Source organism: Capricornis sumatraensis, chromosome 2, assembly GCF_032405125.1.
Source record: "Capricornis sumatraensis isolate serow.1 chromosome 2, serow.2, whole genome shotgun sequence".
Lineage (NCBI taxonomy): Eukaryota > Metazoa > Chordata > Mammalia > Artiodactyla > Bovidae > Capricornis > Capricornis sumatraensis.
In genome coordinates this window covers 80319246-80345258 of record NC_091070.1, presented here as the reverse complement: position 1 = coordinate 80345258, position 26013 = coordinate 80319246, and positions in this window count along the sequence as shown.

The window sequence follows — 26013 nt, the reverse complement described above, 5'->3', positions numbered from 1 at the left end:
AAATAAAAAGTGGCATCCTTGCCCTGCTCCCTCCTTCCACTGGGAATATTGGAGAGCATGCTGGAGAGTGATTAAGATTCTGTTTGGAAGCTTCAGGCAAGCACAAAGCCTGAAAATGCACTCGGTTTTATCGGGAGAGGTGAAGGCCATTCCCTGTGGGGAGCACAGGAGACCACCTCTCTGCTCGAGCTGCCCAATGTTCCTGGGCAGGGGCCCTTGGGACCCTTCTCTCTCTGATCAATAGGCTAGGCTCCCAGTTGGCTGGACTCAGTTGGACAGACACAGTCCCCCTCCCCACCCATGTCCCTGCTGTGCCAGTCACTGCCATCCCAGAAGCCTCCAGCCTGCTTATCCTTCCTGCCAGCTGCCTGCCTGGTATGTCTCCCAGGGCCTGACTTCCAAGATTCAGAACCTGACGGCAAGAAGAACCCCATATGAATCCTGAGTCCCCAGCCAAACTCCCAACATCCCATCAGCATCTCACAGGGCACGAACATCCTAACGTCTTCCTGAGAAGGCTGTGACTCTCACAAGTCCACTCACAAGGTTGGACTCTCACAAGTCCACTGGCAATGGTCTGCTCAGAAAATGATGGTGTTGGCTGCTGTTCTTAATGTGGCCATCCATCGGGGCTCAGAGGGTGACCTGGTGTGGGGTGCAGTGTGACTGGTTCATTGTGTGAACATGTTCAGAGTTCAGCCTGGGGCTGCTATCATAAGCTAAGGTTTCTAGGACTTAACTTCCTTAGAGCAAGGTTCCAGTGGGGTGGGGGAGTGGAGGTCTGGGACTGCCTGCTGGGAGCGGTGTAAGGTCAGCCTTAAGAGAGGGTGCTGTGCATCAGATAGGCTGGGTCTAAATCCTGGCTCACCACTTGCCAACTTTCACTTGGGCAATGTCCTGGCTTCTAAACCTTGAGTTGCTCACCTGTAAATGAGAAGGACTTCATAGACTGGGAAGGCTGAATGAGATGAAAAGATGCTGGCTCTGAGCCTGGCACACTGTGTCAGGAAATGTTAGCCTCTGTGATACACTTGTCTGGACATATATGCCCACATCATTGTACAGGAGGCTCCTGGGTTCACCACTTTACGGCTGGCCCTAGCGCTGCCCTCCTGATTCGGAGTAGGGTCAGAGAGTCAAAGGACAAGCCTGACTGCTCAGCCCTGGTCAAGAGAGCCACTAAGTCCTGGGGATCTTAGCTAGTGAGAGGCAGGCTTGGGGTAGGGAAGCTTTCAGGGCAGGAGTCTCATTCCTTTGATGACCTCGATTTTTCTCTGAGGCTTTAGGAACTCGCTGCGTGGTGGCCCTGTGCTCTCTGGGGGGATGATCAGCCCTGCAGCCCTGACCCCTTCAGCTGCCACACCTGAGCTGAGGACCCCAGGCAGTTAGCTGGCTTCCCTCCCCCATGCCCTCTCCCACCTGTAGCCTGGGCTCCACAATCCTCTTTCTCACTTTTCCAGCAGCCCCGTGGCTCCCTTCTCAGTCTCTCCATCACATGACTCCAGGATTCATTCACACTTTGTGGCTTCCTCTTTCATCCCCTCTCCTCCATTTCGATGTTTTCTAAAAGGACAGAACTCCAGTCACTGGCCAGCCCTCCCAGCTCCAGCCAACAAAACTAATCTGAGCTGTCTATTTTCCAAGAGGAGAAAAGGGTTGAAATCTAATGGGGGTGATGAGAATGGCACAGGTGGGCTGGCAAGAGAGGGCTATGAAAAGCAGGAATGGGCTGAGCCTGGGGGGCTCCTCTGGGACTGGAGTCACTGATTTTGGATGGCTTACGGGTGATCCTGTCAGAAACAAGAGATATACTTGATAATCCCAGATTGCCTCTTCTCCAGGATCCCAGTCAAATTTGAAAAGCTCATGGATTCCCAGCAAGACCACTGGGGCCAATACCAGCCCTGCATCTTCCAGGCTGAGTAGGCTTGAGCAAGTTACTTAACCTCTCTGTGCGCCAGTTTCCTTATTTGTAAACATGGGCTGCTAGGAAGAGTAAATGACATTGGGCACAGAACCTAGGACACGGCAAGTTTCGCATAATTACTAGCTGTGATTATCTGCACTGCATGTGCACGCAGGCTCTTCAGTCACGTCTGACTCTTTGAGACGCTATGAACTGTAGCCCACCAGGTTCCTCTGTCCATGGGATTCTCCAGGCAAGAATATTGGAGTGGGTTGCCATTCCCTCGAACCCATATCTCTTATATATCCTTTATTGGCAGGTGGGTTCTTTACCTCTAGTGCCACCTGGGAAGCCCATTTTCTGCACTAGTCGCCCCCAAACATTTCTGACAGCTCACTCCTATCAGAAAAAAAAATTGAAGGATATCATGAGTATATATAGATATTGATTCATTTGTAAATTATATGCATGTATTTCTGGGCTCATGTATTCTACCTGTTATAAAATGAATATAAAATAGTAATTTTTACAGGATCAGATAAAAAATAAAGCAAAAATAGAGGTTCTGTAACCTTCTTCCCACACTCTGGTGAATCCTATCGTGCCCCCACCAGGGGCAGGAAAGTACTATGGAGACCACTTCACGTGCTAGCAGCCTGTGTCAATTGCAGTGATCTGGGCAGGAGCCCCTTCAGAAAAGCTTCTGCCAGGGCTGATGTGAGAGGAGATGCTCCGGGGCCCCCACGTGGGAGCCAGGGAGTGCTAATGTGGGTGATTAAATCATTCGCAATAATCCATTTGGAACAGCAGCCGTGTCTAACATGGGGCGTGATGACTGCTCCACAAATAGAAAGGTGGCCAGGGAGGCTGTTGGTGGGACATATTCCAAGGGCATGGGGTAGACACAGGCAGGCTCACCCTTGCTACTGTGTCTTCTTGCTGCAGTTAGCCCGCCAGGCTCTCTGCCTGCCCCTGCAGTGGATCAGTCTGGCCCTTTTGTGCCCAAATCCAAGGCCTTCTCCTGCCTGTGAATCAGCTCTACTCTTCCAGGACACCCTCAATGATACCACTTTTCTCCTTAATCACCCCCTGGAACAAGTCCTCTAGGTTTGAATCATCCTCCTTGCCTCCCTCTCCTCCCCTTTCCTTCCCTTTCTTTCCTCTGATAACAGCTGTGCACTCAGCCTGGCTGTTCTGTATATGCCATGTAAAGTAAACCCGTTTTTCCTTCTCTCCCACCATCAGTTCCCCTCTTCTTCTGGAAATCATAATCATCTTTTCCTTTTGTTAAACATCCATTCTTTTCATTTCAGTCTGAGATGGGGGTAGGGTTCACCTCATCCCTGTCCTTATAAGAATGAGCACATCACTCAGGCCGAGCCAATTAGAGTCATGATGGTGGTCACATGATCCATCCTAGGCCAATGAGATCCTGCTCTGGGACTCTTGCTGGAACCATTGAGAAAACGGTGACCTCCACTGCAATTGCTGAGTTAATAAACTGGAAACTAGACCATTTGGTTTTTCTTTTTTTAATAAAATATATCCTGACAATTTTGACCAAAACACTTACTACTCCCTGTGATTGTTGTAATATTTTCCCAGCTGATCTCCCAGTTCCTCCTCTTGCCCTCTCCGGCCTCCTCTCCACACTGCAGTGGGCTCAACACCCTGTGTCCTCACTGTGGCCTTTAAGGCCCTCGATGACCTGCCTTCTCTTACCAACCTGACCTCCCCTCCTGTTCCTTTTCTCTTCCCCTCATTCTGTTACAGCCACACTGACCTCTTTGCTGCTTCTCAGCAAATGCTGGGCATACACATCCCCATCTCCGGGCCTTTGCACTTGTGTTTTCTTCTGCCTATTATAGGCTTTAGGCTTAGATGACTCTGAAGACTTACTCTGTGACTGCTTTTCCATCTCATCGCAAATGGCACAGTTCCTGACCGACTGCCCTTCTCCCTCCTGCATTCTTCCATATTCCCTTAGTCTGCTTTATTTCTCTATAGCACTTGTACTGAATTGCTCAATTGTTTGCTGTCTTTGCAAGCTAGAGTGTATGCTCCATAAGGGCAGCTTCTTGCTTTATACACTGAGGTATGCCCAGGCCTAGAACTGAGCCTGAAACACAGGCTCAGTGAACACTGGTTGAATGAATGTGCTTCTATTCCTGTCCCATGAGGCTGAACCCTGTCTCTCCTTGGCCTAAACCTTCAGAAGAGGGGCTTAGCGCTCCTGCTCCTCCATTTCTCCCCTGTTCTACCTATCAGGTTATGACTGGTCCCTATCCATCCTGGACTCTCCTTCAAAATCCCTATATCACATTTATAATTACTTGTGTCATGGGGGATGGGGTGGGGAGAGTCTGTCTTCCTCATCACCTAGCCCCTGCTTAATACATCTTAGGTGCTCAAAACAAGTTTGTTAATAAGGCTCCAAACAGCCCTGGTCAAGGCAGTCCCTGTAAGGTATCCAAGTCCGTTTTGAAAAAGCAGGCAGTTAGTTTGCTCACTAATTACCAGCCTCACTATGGACATCCTCAGAAGATACTTCTTTCCTAATTAAAACAGCAGGGTGATTGCAGGCTCTGGGCAGCATCCTGCACCTCTCCTGGCAGGAGCTAGAGGCAGGCAAAGGTGTTTCATTAGAAAATAATTGAGGAAGGGGGGCAGTCGTGGTGCCCACTACCTCCTAGAAGAGTAATTTGGAGGCCTGCAATTTAGATGCAAAATGAAACAGCAAATTCAAGAATAAAATAATTAAGTCCTTGATCTGTCTCCCTATGTCAGAGCCCAGGCCTCACCTGGCCAATCTTCCTCCCACTCTCTCCTGCATGGCTATAAACTCAGCTAAGAGGAAGCTCTGCCCAGCGCCTGCTCAGGTAAACTTTGGCTTCCTACTCTGTGCAGACAGGAAGGTGTTGACTCTGGGGTGGCCCTGGGACTATGTGGAGTCTCTTTACTTCCAGAAAGACATAACATCTTGGCCGACACCAGCCTCAAGGTGTTGGGACTTCTTTAGCATGTTTGGGTTACTGAATGTGACATGGCCCACTTATTGCATTCCAGTACCTGTTCTCTCCATTTTTTCTTAGTAACAGAACCTCCGTTTTATTCCCAGTAGCAATATATCCAGCTGAAAGACTACATTTCCCAGGTTTCCTTACACCTAGAAGTATAGGTGTATACTACTAATTGGTTTATAGGTGTATACTACTATATACCAATGACATATAAGCAGTAGTGTGGATGTTTGGGGATATTCCTTAAGGGGAAGATAGACAGATGACATGTGCTCTTTTACACTAGCTTCCTGATTTCTGCTCCTTGCCTGGGATGTAGAAGTGATGGTTGGAGCTCAAGTAGCCATTTTGGACTCTTGAGGATGAATGCTGTCTGCTAAGGATAGTGGGTCAAAAGATAGAAGGAACGTAGATCCTTAATCATCATGGACCTACAATAACACCTTGGACTGCTTAAATCCAGGCTTCTCATATGACAGACTGAACCTCTAATTTGCTTAAGCCACTGTTTCTGTTATTAGCAGCTGAATGCAAATCCTAACTAATGCACTGACTCCTTTGAAAATGTGATAAATGGATCCCACTCCACAAGCACATATATCTGCAAGAAGGCATGGACAAATATGTGTACATACACACACATACAATTTTAGTGGGGGAGAAGCAGTCACAATCATTCTCTAAGCAAGGAGTTCAACCGCCTCCTCAGTCCACCACCCCAGGTTTTAGTCACTGTGGCTCATGGGGCCTTCGGGGTATAAACCCATGATCTGGCATCTATAATTTGCTTTATTGACAGCCTTTTTGCTTTTAGTACTGTTAGATCAAATTTCTGTATCATGGAATAGACGAGAACCCAGGACTCGCCCTTTCTAAGACCTGGGGGAAAACAGATTCACATAGCCTGGTTTATTACCAGTACAAAAGTGAAAGTAAAAGAGACACTCAGGCGTGTCTCTTTGTGACCCCATGGACTGTAGCCCACGAGGCTCCTCTATCCGTGAAATTCTCCAGGCAAGAATACTGGAGTGGGTTGCCATTCCCTTCTCCAGAGGATCTTCCCTACCCAGGGATCGAACCCAGGTCTCCTGCACTGCTGACAGATTCTTTACCATCTGAGCCACTAGGGAAGTCCTATATCATCAGTGTAGAGGGGATAAAATCTAGGAGGTGCTCTGGAACTCAGAGGAGGCAGTGGCCTGAAGGAACTAGAAGGGATTTTCTGGAGGAAGAGGGAACCCTGGGCCTGGAAGGGCCACCTGCAGGCAGCACGACTTGAGAAGGAGAGATGGAGAGGGGACAGAGGCCACCGGAAGGCAAAGGCTAAGAAAACAATGCTAAAGAGACCTTAACCTCTGTGTCCACAGGGAACCGAGCAGAAGGCCATTCCCTTCTCCAGGGGATCTTCCCGAGCCAGGGATCAAACTCGGGTCTCCTGCATTGCAGGCAGATTCTTTATACCATCTGAGCCCTCTAAAAAGCCCTCCTCCTCACCTGTCCTTCCCTCCTCCGCACCGCATCCACCCCCCGCCCCTCCCCCCGCCCCCCGCCAGCCAGGTGGAGGTCAGAGAGACACAAACAACCCACGGTTTCCAATTAATTTTTAATTGCAACTTGAAATTCTTAATTGCAGCTGAAATGCTATCACTGGTGAAAGCGTGATGGTGGGGATGGAGGTGGGGGTGACCCAGTTAAAGATGCTCAGCCCCTGCTGCACTGGGCACTGAGCCAGCAGAGGAAGGGGCCAGAGGGCAGGTTAAGCCTGGCAGGATGGTGTGGAAGTGTAGTACCCTAGTGCCCTGGACTGCCCCCTTGGTGGCTAGAGGCAGGCGCTTTGGCCTGTCCTCAGTGGAGGGCTACCTGAAAAGTCCCCTTTATCAGCATCTCATTATGGCTGTCGAGGGTCCTAACAGGAAAGAGCTGCAGGCTCCATCAAGCCAGTTAGAAGCCTTTACTGGAGCAGCGCCCAGAAGCAGAAACTCTCTGGGGTGGAAGGCCTTCAAGGGCTCCATAGGAGACTAAGGCTGTTTCCAGGGAGACCCAGACCCTGCAGAGGTGGTGGAGGTGACTGATTAGAGATTAGAGCCCAAAGTGTACTCGGCAGGGTGGGTGGATGCAGGGCACCTTGGAAGTGGGCTGAGCAGTTGTCCTGGTTTACATGAAACTGAGGGGTTTCCTGGAATGTGGGATTTTTGGTGCTAAAACAAGGAAAGCCTCAGGCAAACTATGATGAGTGGTCACTCTAGTTGGACACAATTAGTGCCCTTGACTGGAGAAGGCACTGGCGGCCCACTCCAGTACTCTTGCCTGGGAAATCCCATGGACGGAGGAGCCTGGTAGGCTACAGTCCATGGGGTCGCACAGAGTTGGACACGACTGACGTGACTTAGCAGCAGCAGCTGCAGCAGTGCCTTTGACAGCGCTAGTTTTGGGGTGCGAGTAGCTGCCCTGTGGCTCCTTCTGGGCGGTGGGACCTCCTAACTATAGGAGGGAGGGGCCGCCCTTCCTCCCACCCTGGCCCCTTGACCTGTAGCCGCCAACACCGTGACCCACAGGGGCTGTCAGTGCCACTCGTATCCTGGGCATTTCACCCACTGCCTACACTGCATCCACCCGGAGCAGGAGACAGACATGAGCTCTGGACCTGCTGCTTCACAAACAGCCCGGCATTTGTCAGGAGGAAGGCAGGTGCCTGGGCTGAGCCTCAGTTTCCCCCTCTGCCTTCCCCTTTGCCCAGCAGTGGCCAGGACCAGGTAGGGGTGTGGCTGGGCAGTGGAGCTCCAGGCCAGGGATGTACTGCTTGGGCCTCAAAGCCTGTCGAGAGGGGAAAGCTCTCAGAGTGTGGGAGAGACCCCCCCACCACACCCAGACGGTGATGGGGGCAGGGTGTCCAGAGATGGAGCCGGCTATGATGTGTGCCTGCTGCCCCCTCCCAGGCTGTATTTGCAAACTCTTCGGAGAAGGCAGTTGGTTCTCCACGGGAGCTACTACCTGCGACCTGACAGCAAATGACAACAGAAAGCCTGCAGCTTGGCTTCCCTCCCTGGGTTTGCCTGGAAGCCTGCGTGGGGCTGCCGGGCAGGAGTGGGGGCTGGGCAGGAAGGGGTCTGCATTAGGGCCCGGGGAGGGGCTAGGCTAGGGGTAGCAGCTGGAGTAGGGGGAGCCTAGAGGGGTGTGAGTATTGAGAAGCATGGGCTTTTTTGGAGAACTGGGGGAGGGTCTGACAAGCAAGCTCTGCCTGATAACTCCTCCTTCCCTTCATTCACTCATTCATTCAACAGAAGCTTACTGAGCAGCTACCACGTGCAGGCCCCATTCTGGGTGCTGGGGGAATCTCAGGAAAGAAACAGACCAAAGTCAGAATACCTGTCCTTGGAGCAGGTGAGTCTCCCCTAGAGTGTGGTTCCCAGACCCCCTTGGCCAGGCTTCCTCCCTGGCAGCGCCCCTAACTCCTCCATCTCCAGTTCAAGTCTGCAGTAAGGCAGATGCTGGGGCTCTGAAGCCTGAGGAGGGCGACGGGGCCTGTCTGTCCATGGATGTCATGCCTTCCATCTCCCTGGCCCTGAGTGAGGCCCGAGATAGCCAAAGCTGCTTCAACCTCAGCAGTAGCCCTGACCCCCAGAGCTTACCAGGTACCCCAACTATCTAGGAACCCCTCTGGGATGCCTCAAGCGCCCTACTCCATATAGTCAAAACTTACCTGTCCTGGTTCTTTCCCTTCAGGTGGTCCCTGGGAGTCCATGGGGCTCAAGGGCTTGATGAAACAGTCAAGTATACATTCATGATGGAGTCCTCAACCATGCACGCTGCCCCTTTCTGAAAGCCTCCAAAGCCCTGCCCTTGAAGAGCCCAGAGACAAGTGGGGAGAGGGGCTGGGGTCCTCAAATGCACGTGGTACCATTTGAGCACTGCGCCTGAGTAACAGAGACCCCCTACGATAAGCCAAGTGCAATATTGGCATTTTATTAGATGACCTATTTATGCTCATGAGAACTCTATGGAGTAGGTTTTGTCCTATCCCCATTTAACTGATGAAGACACTGAGGTGTAGGGAGGTTCCCTGACTTGTCCATGATCCTTCGGTTAGGGGCGGGGAGCTTGCACACAAACTCAGGGATCTCACTGCGGAGCCCACGCTCCTAAGGCCCACATCGTGCTCTCCTGAGAGGCAGGTTGGCAGCAACAGGGCAAGGTGGGGAAGAAAGCATGTGAGCTCCTCAGTGCTTGCAGGGCGGGGTACTCGGCAAAGGCTCCTAGGGGAGAGAGGATCCTCCTCGAGGGCACACCCTGAGCAGACCCCTGCCTGGGACCTGCTCCCAGGCGGGGCCCCGCAGAGCCTCTGCTCTCTCTCAAAGGCTGAACGAAAGAACATGACGTGAATCTGCCACTGGCCCTTCCAGGGTGTGTAGTTTGCTCAGAGATGAAGAGCAAGGGCATTACCAGCAAGGGGAACAGCATGAGCTGAGGCCTGCAGGTGAGGGTGACTGCTGGGGCCTTCCTAGAGAGGAAGAGAAGGCCTGACTTGGTGGGGAGGGGTGCTCGAGACCCACAGGCCAGAGTCAAGTTGAACTGCTTTGGCTGAGGCCAAGGCAGATGCTGGCAGTCAGGCCACTAAGCCAGCTGAGTAGCGACCTCTGCTTTGGCCTGACTTGAGTCCATAGACCTGAGAATCTGAGAATAGCTGAGCTAACAGAACCTTTCCAGATCAGGTGGCCCAACACATCTTGTGCTCCTGGGAAATAGGAGGACCGCGGAGGGAAGGGCAGCTTGCAGGCCGTCCTACCTCCTTCTGCTGGTATGTGGCGGTCCCAGGGGAACAGCAGTCAGGAAACACTGTCTGAGGTTTCCAACCATCCAGGAGAAAGCCTGAAAAGATAAATCTTTGGCAGAGAGGCATAAACTAAGGCCTAAAAGTGACAGAGGCAGACCTCCTGGCCCCTGACGGCCTGCTTTGGCCCCTTGCAGGCCAGACTCTTTTTTTCAGTCCACATCTTGGCTCAGCAGGCCTGGCACCAGGGATGACCTCCCTGTTCCTTTCTGTCTCTCCGAATGTCCCTTGGATTGGCTGGACCTTTATCTGTGGTTGGACACAGCCCCAGGCTCTACTTTCTCCAAGAATTCTCCCAAGATCGCCGCCACCTGCCAACCTCTCTCTTCCTTGAGTGGCTTTTAGCCTGAGTCTGCTCTGCTGAAAGGAATGGGACGGTGTGAAATCAGAATTTCTTCCTCTGTCCTTCCACAGGCCTGCGCTCCTCCCCTGCTATGCCCTGAGCTCTCTGAGGTGATGATTTTATCATAGGCTGATCTTCTTCCTCCCCTATCCCCCCAGAGCAGTCACGCTGGAGAGAAGAAGGCCATCAAGCCCCGGTCTGCAGAAAAAGCCAAAGCAGGGCCCCTTGGTTCCATCCTGCCTGCCCTTGTCACCTGCATGGCAGAGAGATGGCTTCTGCTCCTGCAGTGGGACCACTAGGCTTTAGGCATGAGATTAGGTGACTTTAACCTCCACTTCACTCACTCCCCAGACCAGCCCCCTCCCCAGCCCTTCATGGATCACTTCAGGGTCAGACAGGCACATGTGGCTATTAGCCCAGAGTCTATAACACAACCCTACCAGGGCTCATCCAGTTTCTCTTACATGCCTCCAGCGACAGGCTGCTCACTGCTTGCAGCATCACTCCATATCTTGCCTGGGCTGGTCAGCATCTGTGTCTCTTTAAGTCATCAGTGCCTGGTGCCAGAGATTCTGACACCAGGTGCAAAGCTAAGCAGAATAAAGGCTGGACAACTCATTGTTGGCACATAGAAACAGGACCAGCCTTTGCTCTCCACCCTGGCTGTTGAGTCTTTTGTTTGGGCAGCATCGCATCACCCGTCTGCCCTCCCTCCCTCCTTGCTCTGTGTGATTTTCTTCTCCTTCTCCCCCCACTTCCTTGTATCTAAGGATTGCATGAGTCACTTCACTTTGAGCTGCCAGATGTCGAATGCAGTTGGGCTCAGAGTGGAAGCCAATTTTTTCCCTTTTCTCAAAGAGAGTCCAGGGCTGATGGAAGCCCCCAACATCGTCATCCTGGATTTTTTACATCCTGGATTTTTTACAAGAGTTGGCATGGTTGGGCCAGCCAGCGCTACATTGCCAGGGTTCTGACCAGTGCCTCCTCCATTGCCAGCTTGATTCTCCTGCTGGCCCAGGGCAGGGGGCCAGGCCAGCCTGTGCCGTCTAGGGCATACTCACGGCCAGCGCCATCTGCAGCCCCTCAGGCGCAGCTGATCTGAGAGGAGCCGGGGCCCGGGGCCCACCCCCACTCCCACCGGGGAGTTTTCAGCGAAAGCCTCCTATGCACCAGCTCCATGCTGGTGCTGTGGGGGAGACAGGAAGAAATAGAGCAGGCCCTCGCCTTCAAGGAATTGGCAGTCTGTTTAGGGAGACAAAATTCATACAAACAGTGGTTCATGTTATTCAGTCTGGATTGTGCTTCTTTCTTCCACACGGTCTCATTTAGTTCTCACAGCTCTTCAGCGTGGTGTTATTATCCTCACTTGACAGACAGGAAGAACGGGACTGGGGAGGTTAAGTGACTCATCCAAGGTCACATGGGTGGTGGTGGTGGTGGTGGTGGAGCTGAACTTCAGCCTCTTCCATCCATTGGGCCCCCATCCTCACTCTGTGGTCAGGTTGGAGGGGACACAGGGACAAGTTGCCAGACAAGAGGCCCACTGTCCTCTTTTCCACAGCTGAGACTGGGCTCTGCTCCTATGCCGTGAGGATCTATCTGTCTTGAGCAATTCTTTTTTTTAAAATATGTATTTATTTAGTTTTGGCTGCTGTTGGGTCTCAGTTGCGATACCCGGGATCTTCCTTGCAGTGCACAGACTCTCTAGCAGTGTGCGAGGTCCCGAGTGCATGGGTTCTGGACTTTGTGGCACGCAGGCTCTCTAGTTGTGGTGCCCAGGCTTTGTTGCCCCATGGCATGTGGAATCTTAGTTCCCTGATCAGGAATTGAACCTGCCTCTCCTGCATTGGAAGGCGGATTCTTAACCCCTGGACCACCAGAGAAGTTCCTGTCTTGAGCAATTCTAGAGGTGCTTGGCAGGCCAGAGAGATTACATGTTGGGGAGTATGGAAGTGGGAGTTAGAGAGGCCTTGTTAGTTTGAGTTCCCTTGAAAGCAAAATCTGAGACCAGGACTTGGGTGCCTGCGGTGTATTTGGGAGGGAGTGTCAGGAAGCAGGAAGGAGGGGGCGGGGTGATAGAGGGGAAGGCAGGAAAGATGCTATATAGGAGCATTAGCAGAGAGGCCAGGGTACAGACTGGGCTGTGCTCCCTAAGACCTCTCCAACCTGTTTGCCCAGTGATGGAAGGCTGGAACACTTATCTACTGGGTCCCATCCCCCATGGGCTGGGGGGTGCCCCAGAAGGGTGTTCACTCCTCTGCTCGCCTGGATCACACTTGCTCATGCGCCCAGCAGACTCTTAGGGCACCAGAAAGAAAGATCGGCAGCAAATCCTTGAGGTGGATGCTGAGCTGGCGTAGAACTGTTCCTTCCTCTGGCCAAGCCAGAATTGGCCTCTGCTACAGGGGGTTAGGTGAGTTCAGTGTGCATGTGCGCTAAGCCACTTAGTCGTGTCTGACTTTGTGACCCCATGGACTGTGTAGCTCACCAGGCTCCTCTGTCCATGGGATTCTCCAGGCAACAGTACCGGAGGGGGTTGCATGGCTTTAAAACCACAAAATTCTGGACACTACTGCTGCCATAGAGACCCCAGCTCAGTGATCCAGAGGGTGGGCTCTGTGGAGCAGTTCCTGGCAGGTGCCCAGCCGGGTGCCCTGGAGTGCAGTGGAGAGTGGGGAAGAGAAGCAGAGGAGGAGGGGAAGGACAAGACGTCTACACACTCTTGATTCACTTAGCTTGTGGTCAGCCTCAGTTGCCTACATACCCTTCTTTCTCAAGAGTGAGGAGCAGGTCTGAGCTGCCTGTCCTCGGCTCCCAGCATAGAGGAGCTGCCCAGGGAAGCTGCACTGAAAGAATTAGTATGGTGATGACCCAGATGATGCCCTTGGCTGCCAAAGGTTGACTCTGGGCCCCTGGGCTCACTGGACCTCCAAGGGAGTGAGACATAGAGGGAGAGCCACCCCTCCCTAACTGACTGGGGCCTCTGGCTCATAAAACCCTGGGTTCTCTCTTCCTACCCCCACCCTTCCTCTTCCGCTTGATTACTTATCTCTAGAATGAAGCGGTTTCAAGTTGCCAAGTGTTTGGGGGAAAATATCCCGTGTAAGACACATTCCCTCTATAAACTTGTATTGTGTTTTTGATTGTCTCCCATAAAGGAAGAGATGTATCTTCCAGTTTGTGTTTACGACTGTGTAGCCGAAAAAAAAAAAATCAATTCTCTCACTTTCCATTTTTTTTCTACCAAACTTCCCCCATTAGGCTTTCTGCTGGGCCAACAGGCTACTGCCCAGAGCTCAAGGCTGGCGGTTCCTCTGTTTCATGCAGGCAGCTGGGAGGAGACACAGCCTCAGGCTGGCTGCTGGCCTGCCCTAGACTGGCGCAGGAGGGTTCTCATCTCGGCCTGCCTCCCAAGTCAAGTCGGCGCCGGAAGGCGGGAGTTGGCTAGAGAATCTGGCAGGCCATCCAGGCAGAGGGGAGGCTGGCAGGCAGGGAAACAGAGGTTGTCCCTGCCTGAACCAGCACTCTCTCCCAGGCCCAGTGCAGCCTCCGATGGGGGGCGGCAAGGTCTTCTCCCCTCCAGCCTCAAGTGCTTCCACCTCCTGTGAGAAGCCTTCCAGATTGCACAGGATAAATGGAACTCCTCGATCTGTTGGCTGCCTTGTTGGAGCTTCTGTCTGCTGTGGGGTTGTTTCGAGTCACGGTCACCCAGTAGTTTAGAGCAAAGTTCCCCCATCAGAACATTCTGGTTTGAATCCTAGTTCTTCCCTTCCTCACTGTCTGACCTTGAACAAGTGACTTACCCTTTCAGAGTTTCAATTTCCCGAATTGTCAAGTCCTATTTTAAAGATTCAAACAGACCACCTGATTGAAAACTGAACCCCCTTCCCTGCTTTATTTTTCTCCACTGTGCCTACCACCATCCTATACTTCATTCTGTTTAAGGTTTATCTGGCCTCACTTGAATGGAAGCTCCAGCAGGGCAGGGGTTCCTGTTTCTTCACTGCCATGGGCCGGACTCAGAGACAAGGCGCCATGGAGCTGGGCGGGAGGACAGGCCTGAGAGAGAAGGACAAACACGTAGCCCTGAGACTGTGCGTGGGGAAGGTTGGCTCTGTCCTCTAGCCTTTCTAGAGTCTCCAATGGGGCAATCTGATGCGATCCCATGGGCTACAGCAGGCCAGGCTTCCCTGTCCTTCACTGTCTCCTGGAGTTTGCTCAAACTCATGTCCATTGAGTTGAAGCACATAACTTGACGCTCTGGTTCTATGAGGTGGAGCAGGGAGGGAGAGGCTTGTATGATTGGCAGACATGGCTTGATTTCCAGAAAGTGACCTTGGGCCAAACTCAACCTCCTTCAGTATCACTTTTGAGGTCTACAGTCTGGGTGTAAGTGGAGACTGTGAACAGAAAGGGAGGTCTCTGGTGGGCTGCACCCTCCCTGGCAGCCCCTTGACTTGCCAGAAGGCCTGGAAATCACCCATCACACACCTCTACCTTTCTTCAACCTACTTCTCACCCTTTACTTTGTCTGCTTCTCATGGAACATCAGTGAGAAGGCCCCCAGGAGTTATTATGATCATTAAAAAATTTTTTTTCCCCAAGCAGCCTGTGGAATCCCAGTTCCCCAACCAGGGATCAAACCCGTCTTCCCTGCGCTGGGAGCACATAGTCTTAGCCACTGGACTGCCAGGGAAGTCTCTCTTCTTTAAAAAAAAAAAAAAAAAACGCTCATTTTAAAGATGAAAGAACTGAGGCCAGTAGGCAAAACCATGCCCCAGGGTCCCCCAGAGCCTGAGGCCAGACAGACCAGGTCTCCTGCCTGCCAGGCCAGCCCCAGCACAAGCTCTGAGGGTCTTGAGGGCTGCAGCAGGGTCCTGGGGTCTGCCCTTCTGCCAGCCTCCTTCCTGGCCCCACTGGGGGACTGCCGTCTCTTCTCCTTCTGCTTTTAATTGCTTGGAAACAGAGCTGACGGCAGTGGGAACAGCTCAGCCGCTGCTGGTCTCATGACTGGAGGCTTTTGTTTGTTCACAGAATCATATTTTTACACTCTGGCTTCTGCTAATTTATGCCGCAGACAGAGCTATCCCTTGCTGAAGATGGGGTTTGGGGGAGCAGGGAGTCAATTCCCAGGTTTATTTAGTCATCTTGGAGCCTATTAGAAGCTAAGCACAGAATAAATTAACAACAAAAAAAGTAATAATAGTCAGGCTCAGTGTTTATTTCCTGGCGGTTCCCTCCTCCAGTGGGCTAGGCATGTTCCCTTTGCACATCCTCAGTGTGTCCACGGAGGGAAGCTTCGCTGGGAAAATGAAATGACTCCTCATTTAAGATGGAGCAATCAGCCTGCGCTGTTGCTGCTCAGCACTTATGGAGGCTCATCCTAGGTCAGCTCCAAGGGGCCAGCCCTCCAACACACACACACACACACACACACACACACACACACACACAGAAACCATAGCCCAGTACATCTCTGAGTGTGACTTGAATTTCAGAGTGTCACTATCCCATGGGTGTTGGGGCTCAACTGGGAACAATCAGGGAGGGCTTCCTAGAGGGAAGAACCTGAATATCTGGGAATGGCAAGGGGGAAATCTGAGTCTGACCCCTAATGGGCCCCAGACAGGGATGGGTACAGCACTGCTTTGAAGAAGTTGTCGCTGTTCAGTCGCTCAGTCGTGTCCGACTCTTTGCAACCCCATGGACTGCAGCACACCAGGCTTCCCTGTCCCTCACTATCTCCTGGTGTTTGCTCAAACTTATGTCCATTGGGTTGATGATGCCATCCAACTATCTCATCCTCTGTTGCCCTTTTTTCCTCCTGCCCTCAATCTTTGAGAGAAGGAAGCGGGGAAAAAGACGAGTGAGTGGGCTGGAGACCCATTTTGGAAGCTTAAATGACTGCAAAATCCTCTTGAGATGGACTCTGTTCCTCAAGTAAGGTTTAGGGCAAAAACACTTTGCACCCATTATAAATAAACCAAGGGCTGGAGCTCAGAGGGTGTGGGAGGAGACCCCTAGCTCCAGAAAGGCCTGGTAACAAGAGAGGAGTCTCTTAATTAGTGAATGAGCCAGAAAAGGCCTGAGTAAGGCATATTAAGATCAAGCTCAGGAATACAAGGTCAGAAGACTACAGAAAGGGGCAGAGAAAGGGTGAGGGAACCAGCCCTGTTCTCAGTGCTGGCACATGGAAGGCCTTAACACATGCTTGTTCTTGGCTCCACCTTTACCTCTTGTGGCAAAAGTGGCTGCCTTGTCACCCTCCATGCCCACCAGGACCACTTTTCCTGGGTGCCTGAACCCAGAAATCTGTAGGTTCCATCCACAATGCACCCATCCTCCCACCCAGCTGTCTCCCATACATCATTTACTCATTCTACTCATCCATCCACCCACTGACCTATCCACCATCCATCCACCCATCCACCTACACCCAGCCGCCCATTCTAGCCAGCTGCCTACACAATGGAGAGGCAGACAGTGAGTACAGCAGAGGCCCCTCACCAGCACCCTGGGTGGCACCCTGGAGGCTTCTTCAGTGGCATTTCCGAGGGCCTAACTGCAAGCCTTGGAGCCACAGGAATCTGCTTTGGAGAGCTGGGTGCTAAGGAGATTCATCTCTCTGTGACAGACTTACATTTACCAAGCTCACAGGGACTGATATTTATATACACACCCTGATGCCAACTTATTAATTTATAATAAGAAATGCTACTCAAGTGGAGCGGATGTTTGCCTTGGCAGAACAGAGTTTCTCCCAGCAGGAAAGTAACGGGAGAAGTCAGATTATCATAAAAAATTCTGGGTTGGTAATTCACAGTGAGAAATCAAATTTTTGAGGGGCCTGTGTACTCATGAACTCCCAGATCTGTCTTCTTTCTCTGAGAGCAAGTTAGAAGGTGTCAGAAGTTCCCTTGGTAAATCTGAATTAGAGAGTTGGGGGGGTTGGCTGTGTGACTTGCTGTTTAACAGCTTGAGGTTTCTTCCCCACCCTGGCACCTGATCTGTCTCGGGCACCTTTTACCCCAGGGGTCAGCAAACTATGGCCCTCAGGCCAAACATCACCTGTTTTCTGTGTCCCAAGAGCGAAGAATGAATTTTACATTTCTAGCTCTAACAAACCTAGAAGTGAAGTGAAGTCGCTCAGTTGTGTCCGACTCTTTGCAACCCCATGGACTATAGCCTATCAGGCTCCTCCGTCCATGGGATTTTCCAGGCAAGAGTACTGGAGTGGGTTGCCATTTCCTTCTCCAGGGGATCTTCCCTACCCAGGGATCGAACCCAGGTCTCCCACATTTTGAGCAGACGCTTTATCCTCTAAGCCACCAGGGAAGCCCGACAAACCTAGACAGCATATTAAAAAACAGAGACATCGCTTGGCCAACAAATATCTGTGGAGTCAAAGCTATGGGTTTTTCCAGTAGTCATGTATGGATGTGAGAGTTGGACCATAAAGAAGGCTGAGTGCCAAAGAATTGATGCTTTTGAACTGTGGTGCTGGAGAAGACTCTTAAGGGTCCCTTGGACTGCAAGGAGATCAAACCAGTCAGTCCTAAAGGAAATCAACCCTGAATACTCATTAGAAGGACTGATGCTGAAGCTGAAGCTCTAATACTTTGGCCACCTGATGCCAAGAACTGACTCATTGGAAAAGACCCTGATGCTGGGAAACATTGAAGGCAGGTGGAGAAGGGGATGACAGAGGAAGAGATGGTTGGATGGTCTCATCAGCTCAATGGACATGAATTTGAGCAAACTCCAGGAGACAGTGAAGGACAGGGAAGCCTGGCATGTAGTAGTCCATGGGGTCGCAAAGGGTTGGACATGCCTGAGCAACTGAACAACAATGAAAGACGAATGATATTTCATGAAATGTGAAAATCATATGAAATTCAAATTTCAACACCCCACAAATGGAGTTTCAATAAAACACGGGCCATGCATTCATTACCTGTGACCTATGGCTCCTTCTGTGTTATAGCCACAGAGTTGAGTAGTTGCTACGAAGACTGTGTAACCTGCAAAGCCTAAACTATTCATTATGTGATCACTAATAGAAGCAGTTTCTGACCTGTGCTCTAGACCAATCCTCGGCTTTCTTTGGGCCTTTGTCTTTTTACTGAGCTGCCGTCACTCTCCTCTTGACCTGAGACTGCTTAGAGACCTTCTGGACCATGGGAGCTGCCAAGCTGACCAATCATGAACTTTTAGGTAATCTCTTAGTTCCCATGCACGCACGGGCATGTCATAACCACCTTGTAAGGATATCAGCCTAGCCCCCAGTGGGCTCATCAGCATCTCCATGCTGGGATAATGCAAAACAGTTGTTTTCATTTTTCTGTTCACCAGCTCTCTGTTCTCCCATTCAGCCCCGAGTCTCCCTCCCATCATGCCTTCATTGACCAAGCCAGTCTCGTTTGCCCACCCATGGTGGCGCCTACCTTTCCATCTCTCGAGCACCCAACCATCCATCGACTTAGCCCCTGGCCCAGTCAGGCAGGTGTGATTGTGTGCATGTGTGTGTGCACACGTATGCGCACGTGTGTGTGTATAGTGGGTGACTTCACAATTCAACAAACTCCTAGCTATGTTTGAGACTTTAATCAGAGGCAAAAGGCTGGTGAGAAAGTCACATTCCTACAGGTCAGGGTTCAGGTACCCTGAGCTGGGTTGACTGTCTCCAGCGAGAATTTCCTCTGATTGAGAACAAACAGCGCAACTTCGACCCTGTGGCCTCCCCTCTGCTTCAAGGCTGTGGAGTGTCGTCTGGAGTTCTTAAGAGGCATCTGTGTGGGAGAGAGAGGGGAAAAAAAGAAAAGAGGAGGCGAGGGAGGGGAGAGGTAACAGAGACAGAACAAGAAGGAGGGCGGGTGGGGGGAGGAGAGAGAGCTTGCCCTGCGGGAAGCGCTCAGATGCCGTGGCTCAGGGCCCATTGATTCATTCTTCCCAGGCTCCTTTGTCCTGGACCTGGGTGGCGTGGGCGGGCTAGTCTGGGAGTGCCCAGGGGCTGTATGGGCACAGCTGGGGGCTCAGGCAGCCAGCGTCCTGGGCTCTGCCTCCCTTTACTGCCTGCCCAGCTGGGGACTTGGGTTTCTGCCTCCTTCTGCTGGCCTGGGGAGGATCTGTACAGTATTCAGCCTGAGTTTCGGGGACACTCAGGATGACAGACCCTCAGAGACAGGAGTAAAGAGGCGCTCTGTCTGCAGTCAGCACAGTCCCAGTGACAGCTCCAGTCTGGCTCAGTGGGTACGTGTTGGCCTCGGGCACCAGAGGCTGGGTAGTGCAGATCACAGAGTGGGAGGTGAAACCCAGTTTCTGAGGCTTCAGCTCTGGGCTCTGTTCCCCTGCTCCAAACTGCCAGGAGGAAACACACCTGTGTCTCAGCCTGGCTTGCAGAGGCCACGGGCAGAAGACTGTAATCAAATAAACAAAGCAGAGGGAAAAATCTTTAAAACAAGATCTTTTAAACACACAATAACTGCCTTTCCTGCTACTGGCAGAGACCTTTAAAGATGGGAGCATCTGCCTCTGCACTGTATGGATCAAGAAGCCAAGGCTTCAGGTGACAAGAGCTAAGTGGCGTGGCCAGCATGGACCTCGACTCCAGAACTTCTGCCGGCAGGGAGGCAGCAGCGCGGAACAGTGATGGCCCTGGGCTCTGATGTCGGAAAGGCATGGTTTCAAGGCCCGCCTCCTCTCCCAGACGGTGTGAGGCTCGATGTCCTGTATAAAAGGTTATGCTGGGAAGAGAACTGAGCTCACAGGCTTTTTGAGGAATAAAAGAGGAATAAAATAAAGTGCCTGGCGCATAGTAGGTGGCCAGTATTTTAACTTTTGGAAAGTGGCTACTGGGAATAGAGATGCGGATGTACAGAGCAGGCTTGTGGACGCCGGGAGTGAGAGAAGGAGGGGTGGGGTGAGCTGAGAGAGGAGCGCTGACATGCGCACTGCCCTGTGTGCATCAGAGCTGCTGGGAAGCTGCTGTCCAGCACAGGGGGCTCAGCCCAGCGCTCTGTGATGACAGAGGAGTGGGATTGGGGGTCGGTGGGAGGGAGGCTTCAGAGGGAGGGGATATATGTATACACATAGCTGATTCGTTGTTGTACAGCAGAAAATGACACAACACTGCAAAGCAATTATACTCCAATCAAAAAATAAAGTCAAATAAAAATAAAAAGTAGCTACTGTGCTGGGGTTAGAGAATTGAACAAAATCCTCTCTGCAAGGAAACCCCAGTTTGATGGGGAAGACGATAGACTCTTAATCCAGAGGAACCAGTGCAGTTCAAGATGTGGGCGCTGCAGGCAAGGGGATCAGATGGCTTCCCAGACATAGCAGATACACTGATCCCCGAAGAGCTCCTGTCTATCAGGTGGGCAAGGGCAGAGGAAAAGATGTCAGGCAAAGGGCACAGCCGGGCAAAGACAGAGAAGGACGAGGTCCTCTCTGGAGCGAGGTTGCTTACTGAGGGTTTTCCCTGCTAATGAAAGGTCCCCAGTGGGTCTCCCACTGCCCAGGGCTCCTCATCACTCTCCTTCCAGTGTGAGCTCTGGGAAAGTAAACTGGCTGAGTATTTGCTGAAGCCAAACACCATTTTGCTTCAGCAAATTTTCTGAGGGAAAGAAATAATTCTGTAATGAGGTCCCAAGTTATACAGACTTGGCGTTGGCGTTTGGAATTATGTGGCTCCACTCTTCACCAGGAGGGATAGAAATAGGATAGGAGGATAAAGGGGATTAGCCCAGATATGTGTATCAGGAGGCTCCTTCACCATCTCCCCTTCCAGGAAGCCTCCCCAGCTTTCACCCTCATAGGCATCACATAGACACTCTCCCAACCAGCTATTTCACACTCATCTCTGAGCACTCATCTCCAAGCTCAAGTACACACACACCTCAGCGCACGTGAGACTCACAGACTGTTGCCACAACCCTTTGCTTCTACTCATGCTCACGCTCACGCTCACACACACACACACACACACACACACACACACACACACGTGCAGGGCAGCTCAGGGTGTTTCTCCAAGCCATTGCTGCATCTCGTAACATTTTAGATGCTGACAACCAGAAGATCGGAGGGCTCTAGGCCAAGAGTGACCCCAGCCCGCTAGTTGCCACTGTCTGTATCCCCTCAGGGTGGGAGGGCAGGCGGACGCCCCTCCCCACCCCGGGATATTCACTGAGCCCAGAGGAACAGGTAGGGCACCCACTCTGATCCTGACTCACTCAGAGAGTCAGGTGGGGGACTTGCCTGGTGCTCCAGTGGTTAAGAATCCACCTGGCAATGCAGGGGACATGGATTCAATCCCTGGTCTGGGACGATTCCACAATAAGCCCTTGCACCACAATGAAGAGTAGCCCCTGCTCGCTGCAACTAGAGAGCGCAGCAACGAAGATCCGGCACAGACAAAAATAAGACAAATAAAAATAAAAAGCATGAAGTGAGGCACCCAGGTCCGCTCTGTGGCTGGAGCCCAGAAGAGGCCCCATGGGAGGCGGTGGAGTCCAGGTATCTGGCTCAGAAGGGCCCAAAGACTAAATAATGTCACTGTCGGGTTCTTGGAGATGTAATTGGGTCTGACGGTCCTTGACTAATCTGTATTTGTCTTCCTAAAACCTCCGTCATGCTGCCCTCTGCCTGCCCAGCCGCCCACAGCCCTTGGCACTCTCTCAGCCGAGGCAGACTCACAGAAGGGCAGGGGCAGAGACCTAGTTTCAGAGCCAGGGCAAGGCCTCACATTCAGATGCAGGGACCCACACAGGCTCCAGTTTCCAGAATTAAATTTGGAAAATCTGGACTCTGTCTCTATCCGTCTTCCTGCCTCTCCTGTCTTTCTGTCTTAGAGAATTTCGCCAATGGTGTACATCCCCTGCTCTGGGGCCAGAGGAGGGGTGTCATCCATTGGGCACGTGCTGACTTGTACTCACAACCTGTCACCTCCCAGAGCAGGCCGTGCCCAGTCTGCTAAGATGTGCTGGCTATTTTTATGGGTGAAGGTGTGATGTCACAGGTACAGGGGCTTCCTGGCTCCCAGGGAGATGACGCCATGCTCGCTTAGCTCTAATGGCCTCCATCCACACTGATCTCCAGGGTTGCTAACAGCCGCTTCTTCCCACTGCTGGCCTGTCCTGTGGGGGAGGGGAGTCCAAGCATTTGCTGACACCCCAGTGTGCCTAGATCTGCTAGGGTGCTCCGGGGACGGAGTGCACCACAAGAGGGAACCTGGACCAATCAGGAGGACGAGTCTTCCCCACAGATGCTCAACTCTGAGTGCTGCAGGGATTCTGAGATGAGGAGTGTCCATATTGGTTCCGTGGTCAGCAGAGCCTTAGGATGGGGAGGATTTGGACAAGAGGAAGGGGGATCCTAGGTAGGGGATGGTGTGAACTTAGGTGCCAGGATAACGCTAACACTTCTGACAGTTTACTGTGTGTCAGGCTTTGCTCTAAGTGGTTTCGCATGGCTGAATCTATTTAACCCTCACGGCGAATAAGGCATGGAGAAGTTAAATAACTTGCCCAAAGTCACACAGCTAGTGATGGACAAGGTTGGGATTTGAATCCAGACAGTCTAGTTCCGGAGACCATGCTCATAACCACTCCGCTGTGTGTGAAGTTACCTGAGTGGAGGGAGGGTTTGGGCGGCAGGAGTTGGGCAGATCAGTGTGTGGGGGAGGAGCTGTTAAGGAACTTAAATGGCAAAGAGAGGTTTGAGAGGTGACCTGAGAGGTGCCAGGGAACCAAGAGAAGTGACAGCCTCTGTGTATCCTCTTTCCCACCAGTGCCACCCCCTGCTTCTGACTCCTGCCAGCTCAGAGGGGCAGGGAATGTTGTAGACGATCTAAGATCCTCATTGCTTTATCTGCCCAGCCCTCTCCCTGCTTCTCAGGGAGCTATCCATCATAGAACCGCCCCCTGCACACACACACACACACACACACACATACACAACAGAACTCCCACCTTTAACACCACTTCCCACCCAAAGTGTGGCCAGTCAGTATTCTCTCCTGGGATCTGAAAATTTACAGCCCAAGAAAGAGAGCTCCTTCTTTCTTCCAGGAGCGCTCTGCACAGGGAACCCTGGAGCGGCCTGTGGGCAAGGGTCCAGCTGTAGAGAAGTCTAGCCTGGGAAAAGGAGGCCAGCATCCTTGACCAACAGAGAGCAGAGGCCAAGAAGAAGACCTGAGGTGTAGGAGCCTCACGTCCAGTCTCCCCCAGGCAGCCAGCTCCCTGGCCTTCCCCAACATTTGATTTTGTGATCCAGTAACATCTCTGTTGTGCCTAACTGGCTCAGACTGGGTTTCCACCATTTGTCACCAGGAGGGCCCTAAACAGATATTGTCTCCGAAACTCTGGAGGAGAGGGGAACGTTGGAGTCTCCATGCAGAACTTGGGGACCACTGCAACTTCTCTGGTGGTCCAGTGGCTAAGACTCTGCCTTCCAGCACAGGGGGTACGGTTTCGATCCCTGGCCAGGGGACTAAGGTTCTACAGACTACAACCAAAAATTGAAAAAAAAGAACTGAGGGGCCCCTGATGGGCACTCCTTCATCTCTCCCAAGATGGGGGCCCACCAGGCATGCTCTGCTCCAAGTCTGGCCTGGGTGATGCTGGGGTCAGGGAAGAACTATCTCAGCCTTACAGGGAGAGACAGACCTGTGGACAGTGAGCACCCGACCCAGCAGAACGGAGACCATACTGTGTAGACACACCACCCCTAACCATGGAAGCCGGAGCCAAGCCCCCATGCCCTGCCCCAAGCTATCTCATGCAAACTGTTAAGGAAGGAGGATAAGGCTAAACCGAGGCCCAGAGTCCACCGGCCTGGACTGCTTGCAGGAGGCTTAACCTGTCCCTGCCCCAAGAAGGAGCCTGGTCCATCTCTGAATGTATGTGTCAGCCTGGGTGGGGCATAGCAGAGTTTCCTGGTCTTCCCCTGGTGTTAGGCCTGCCTCCAGGTTGGTTAGGGAGGTTCTTGAAAAAATAGCAGCAGCACAGCAAAACCTCAGCACAGAATCATGGTAACAGTTGTTCCTTTCTGCCCGGGTTCCAGCAGGTCACCCTCTGGTCCCTGTACCCCAGGTGTCTGTGCTATGTGGGTGGCCGCCTGCTCCAAGCCAAGGGGGCTGACTGTTCAGCTGTGCCCTCACTTTCTGCTGTGTGCTTTGTACTTTCTGCTCTGGCGCCCGTTGCTGGGCTGGTTTTCTTGGGTATATTTCTCCTGCTCCCCAAGACAATGGTCTTTCTGAGATAGATGCTGGACACATGTGACAGGTGCTTCTGGGCTTGAGGCTCTTTTCCTAGGTCAGCTGCTCTCCTGAGCCCCCTCTTCCCCTCTAAGCTGAAAACTTGTCTCTCCCCTTAAAAATAGTTACAAAACAGTGTTTCCAAAATCCTGGAGCATTTGAGTCTGGCCATCGATCATGAGGATTTGGATCTGCCACTTCCTGTGCTGGGGATCCAGCAGGGGGACATCAGGGAGGGGTGGGGGAGTCAGGTCCAGGGAGACGGGCCCTTGGGCGGCTTGGCAGCAGAGCACCACAGAGAGGAAGCAGTGTGATTCTCGGCCACGTTGCATCTCACACACTGTGGATCCTGGCTAGAGCTGGGATGCCAGGAGAACAAACTGTGGCAACATGCTCCACTTGGCTTTTGGACTTACAGTGTAACCCAAAGGGCAACTGGCAAATTGTAGATAGCTCTTTCTGGATGCCCAGGCTTGGCTCCAGCCCTTGAGTGTGTGTGTGTGTATATGTGGCTGGGTCCCATGTGTGCTTCTGAGCACATGTGTACATGCAGTGTGCATACATACACCAGTGATCACACTGGTCACATCTTCTGCTCATGGGAGGCTTCCCTGGCTGCTGAGATGGTAAAGAATCCAATGCAGGAGACTGGGGTTCAGTCCCTGGGGTGGGAAGAGCCTCTGGAGAAGGAAATGGCAATACACGCCAGTATTCTTGCCTGGAGAATTCCATGGACAGAAGAGCCTGGCAGGCTACAGTCCATGAGGTCGAAAAGACTCGGACACGACTGAGTGACTAACACTTTCACTTCACTCTTTTCACTTTTCTGTTCATGGCAAAGGCTGTTCTTCGGCAAAGTTGAGATGTCTGAGGACTTTGTAGCTGGACCCCACTACTCCCTCTGGCCCTCGCCCTGCCTCTCACTCCCTTCTCAGCCCACCCCTTTGTCCTTCTCTGTGCACTGGTTCCCCACCAGAAGCCTTTCTTGACTGACAGGTACCCAGGTCTGACATCTGTCACGGGGTCTATAACCAGTCTTTCCTTAAGGCCGTATGCATCAGATTTGACACGTCTCACAATCTCTGGAAGCTACTTTTTAGTAAGAAGAATATTGAGCTATCTGCACCTTTTATCAATCAGATAAGCTTCCAACTCTGAACTGCGCTGTTCCAGGTTTTCCCCAACCTGGCCCCAATCTCACTTTTCTGTTTCACCGAAACTTTCTAGAAACTTCTCCCCAGACAGGGAATGAAAGGTGGAAGGAGGTGGCTTGGGGCCATGGGAGGACTGAGAGTTGATTTTCTTGGGTTCCAGTTCTATCTCTGCTAATAATTACTTTTGCAATCTTGGGCAAGTCCTTGCATTTCTCTAGACTTCAGTCTTCTGCTCTGTAAATTGGGTACATTAAATAATATCAAACACTCAGCCTGGGAGGCCATCAGAACCTCCAAGGGTGACTTTTCAGGTTTGTAAACAGCTTATTTAGTTCACTGTGACTCTGATTGTATTAGCAAATCATTGTATTAACTTTGTGTGGCGGCCATAACAAATTACCACAAGCTGGGTGGCTTAAAACAACATAGATTCATTCTCACCTAGGGGGCCAGAAGTCTGAAATCTTTTACATTGAGCTGAAATCAAAGATTCTGCAGAGCTGCA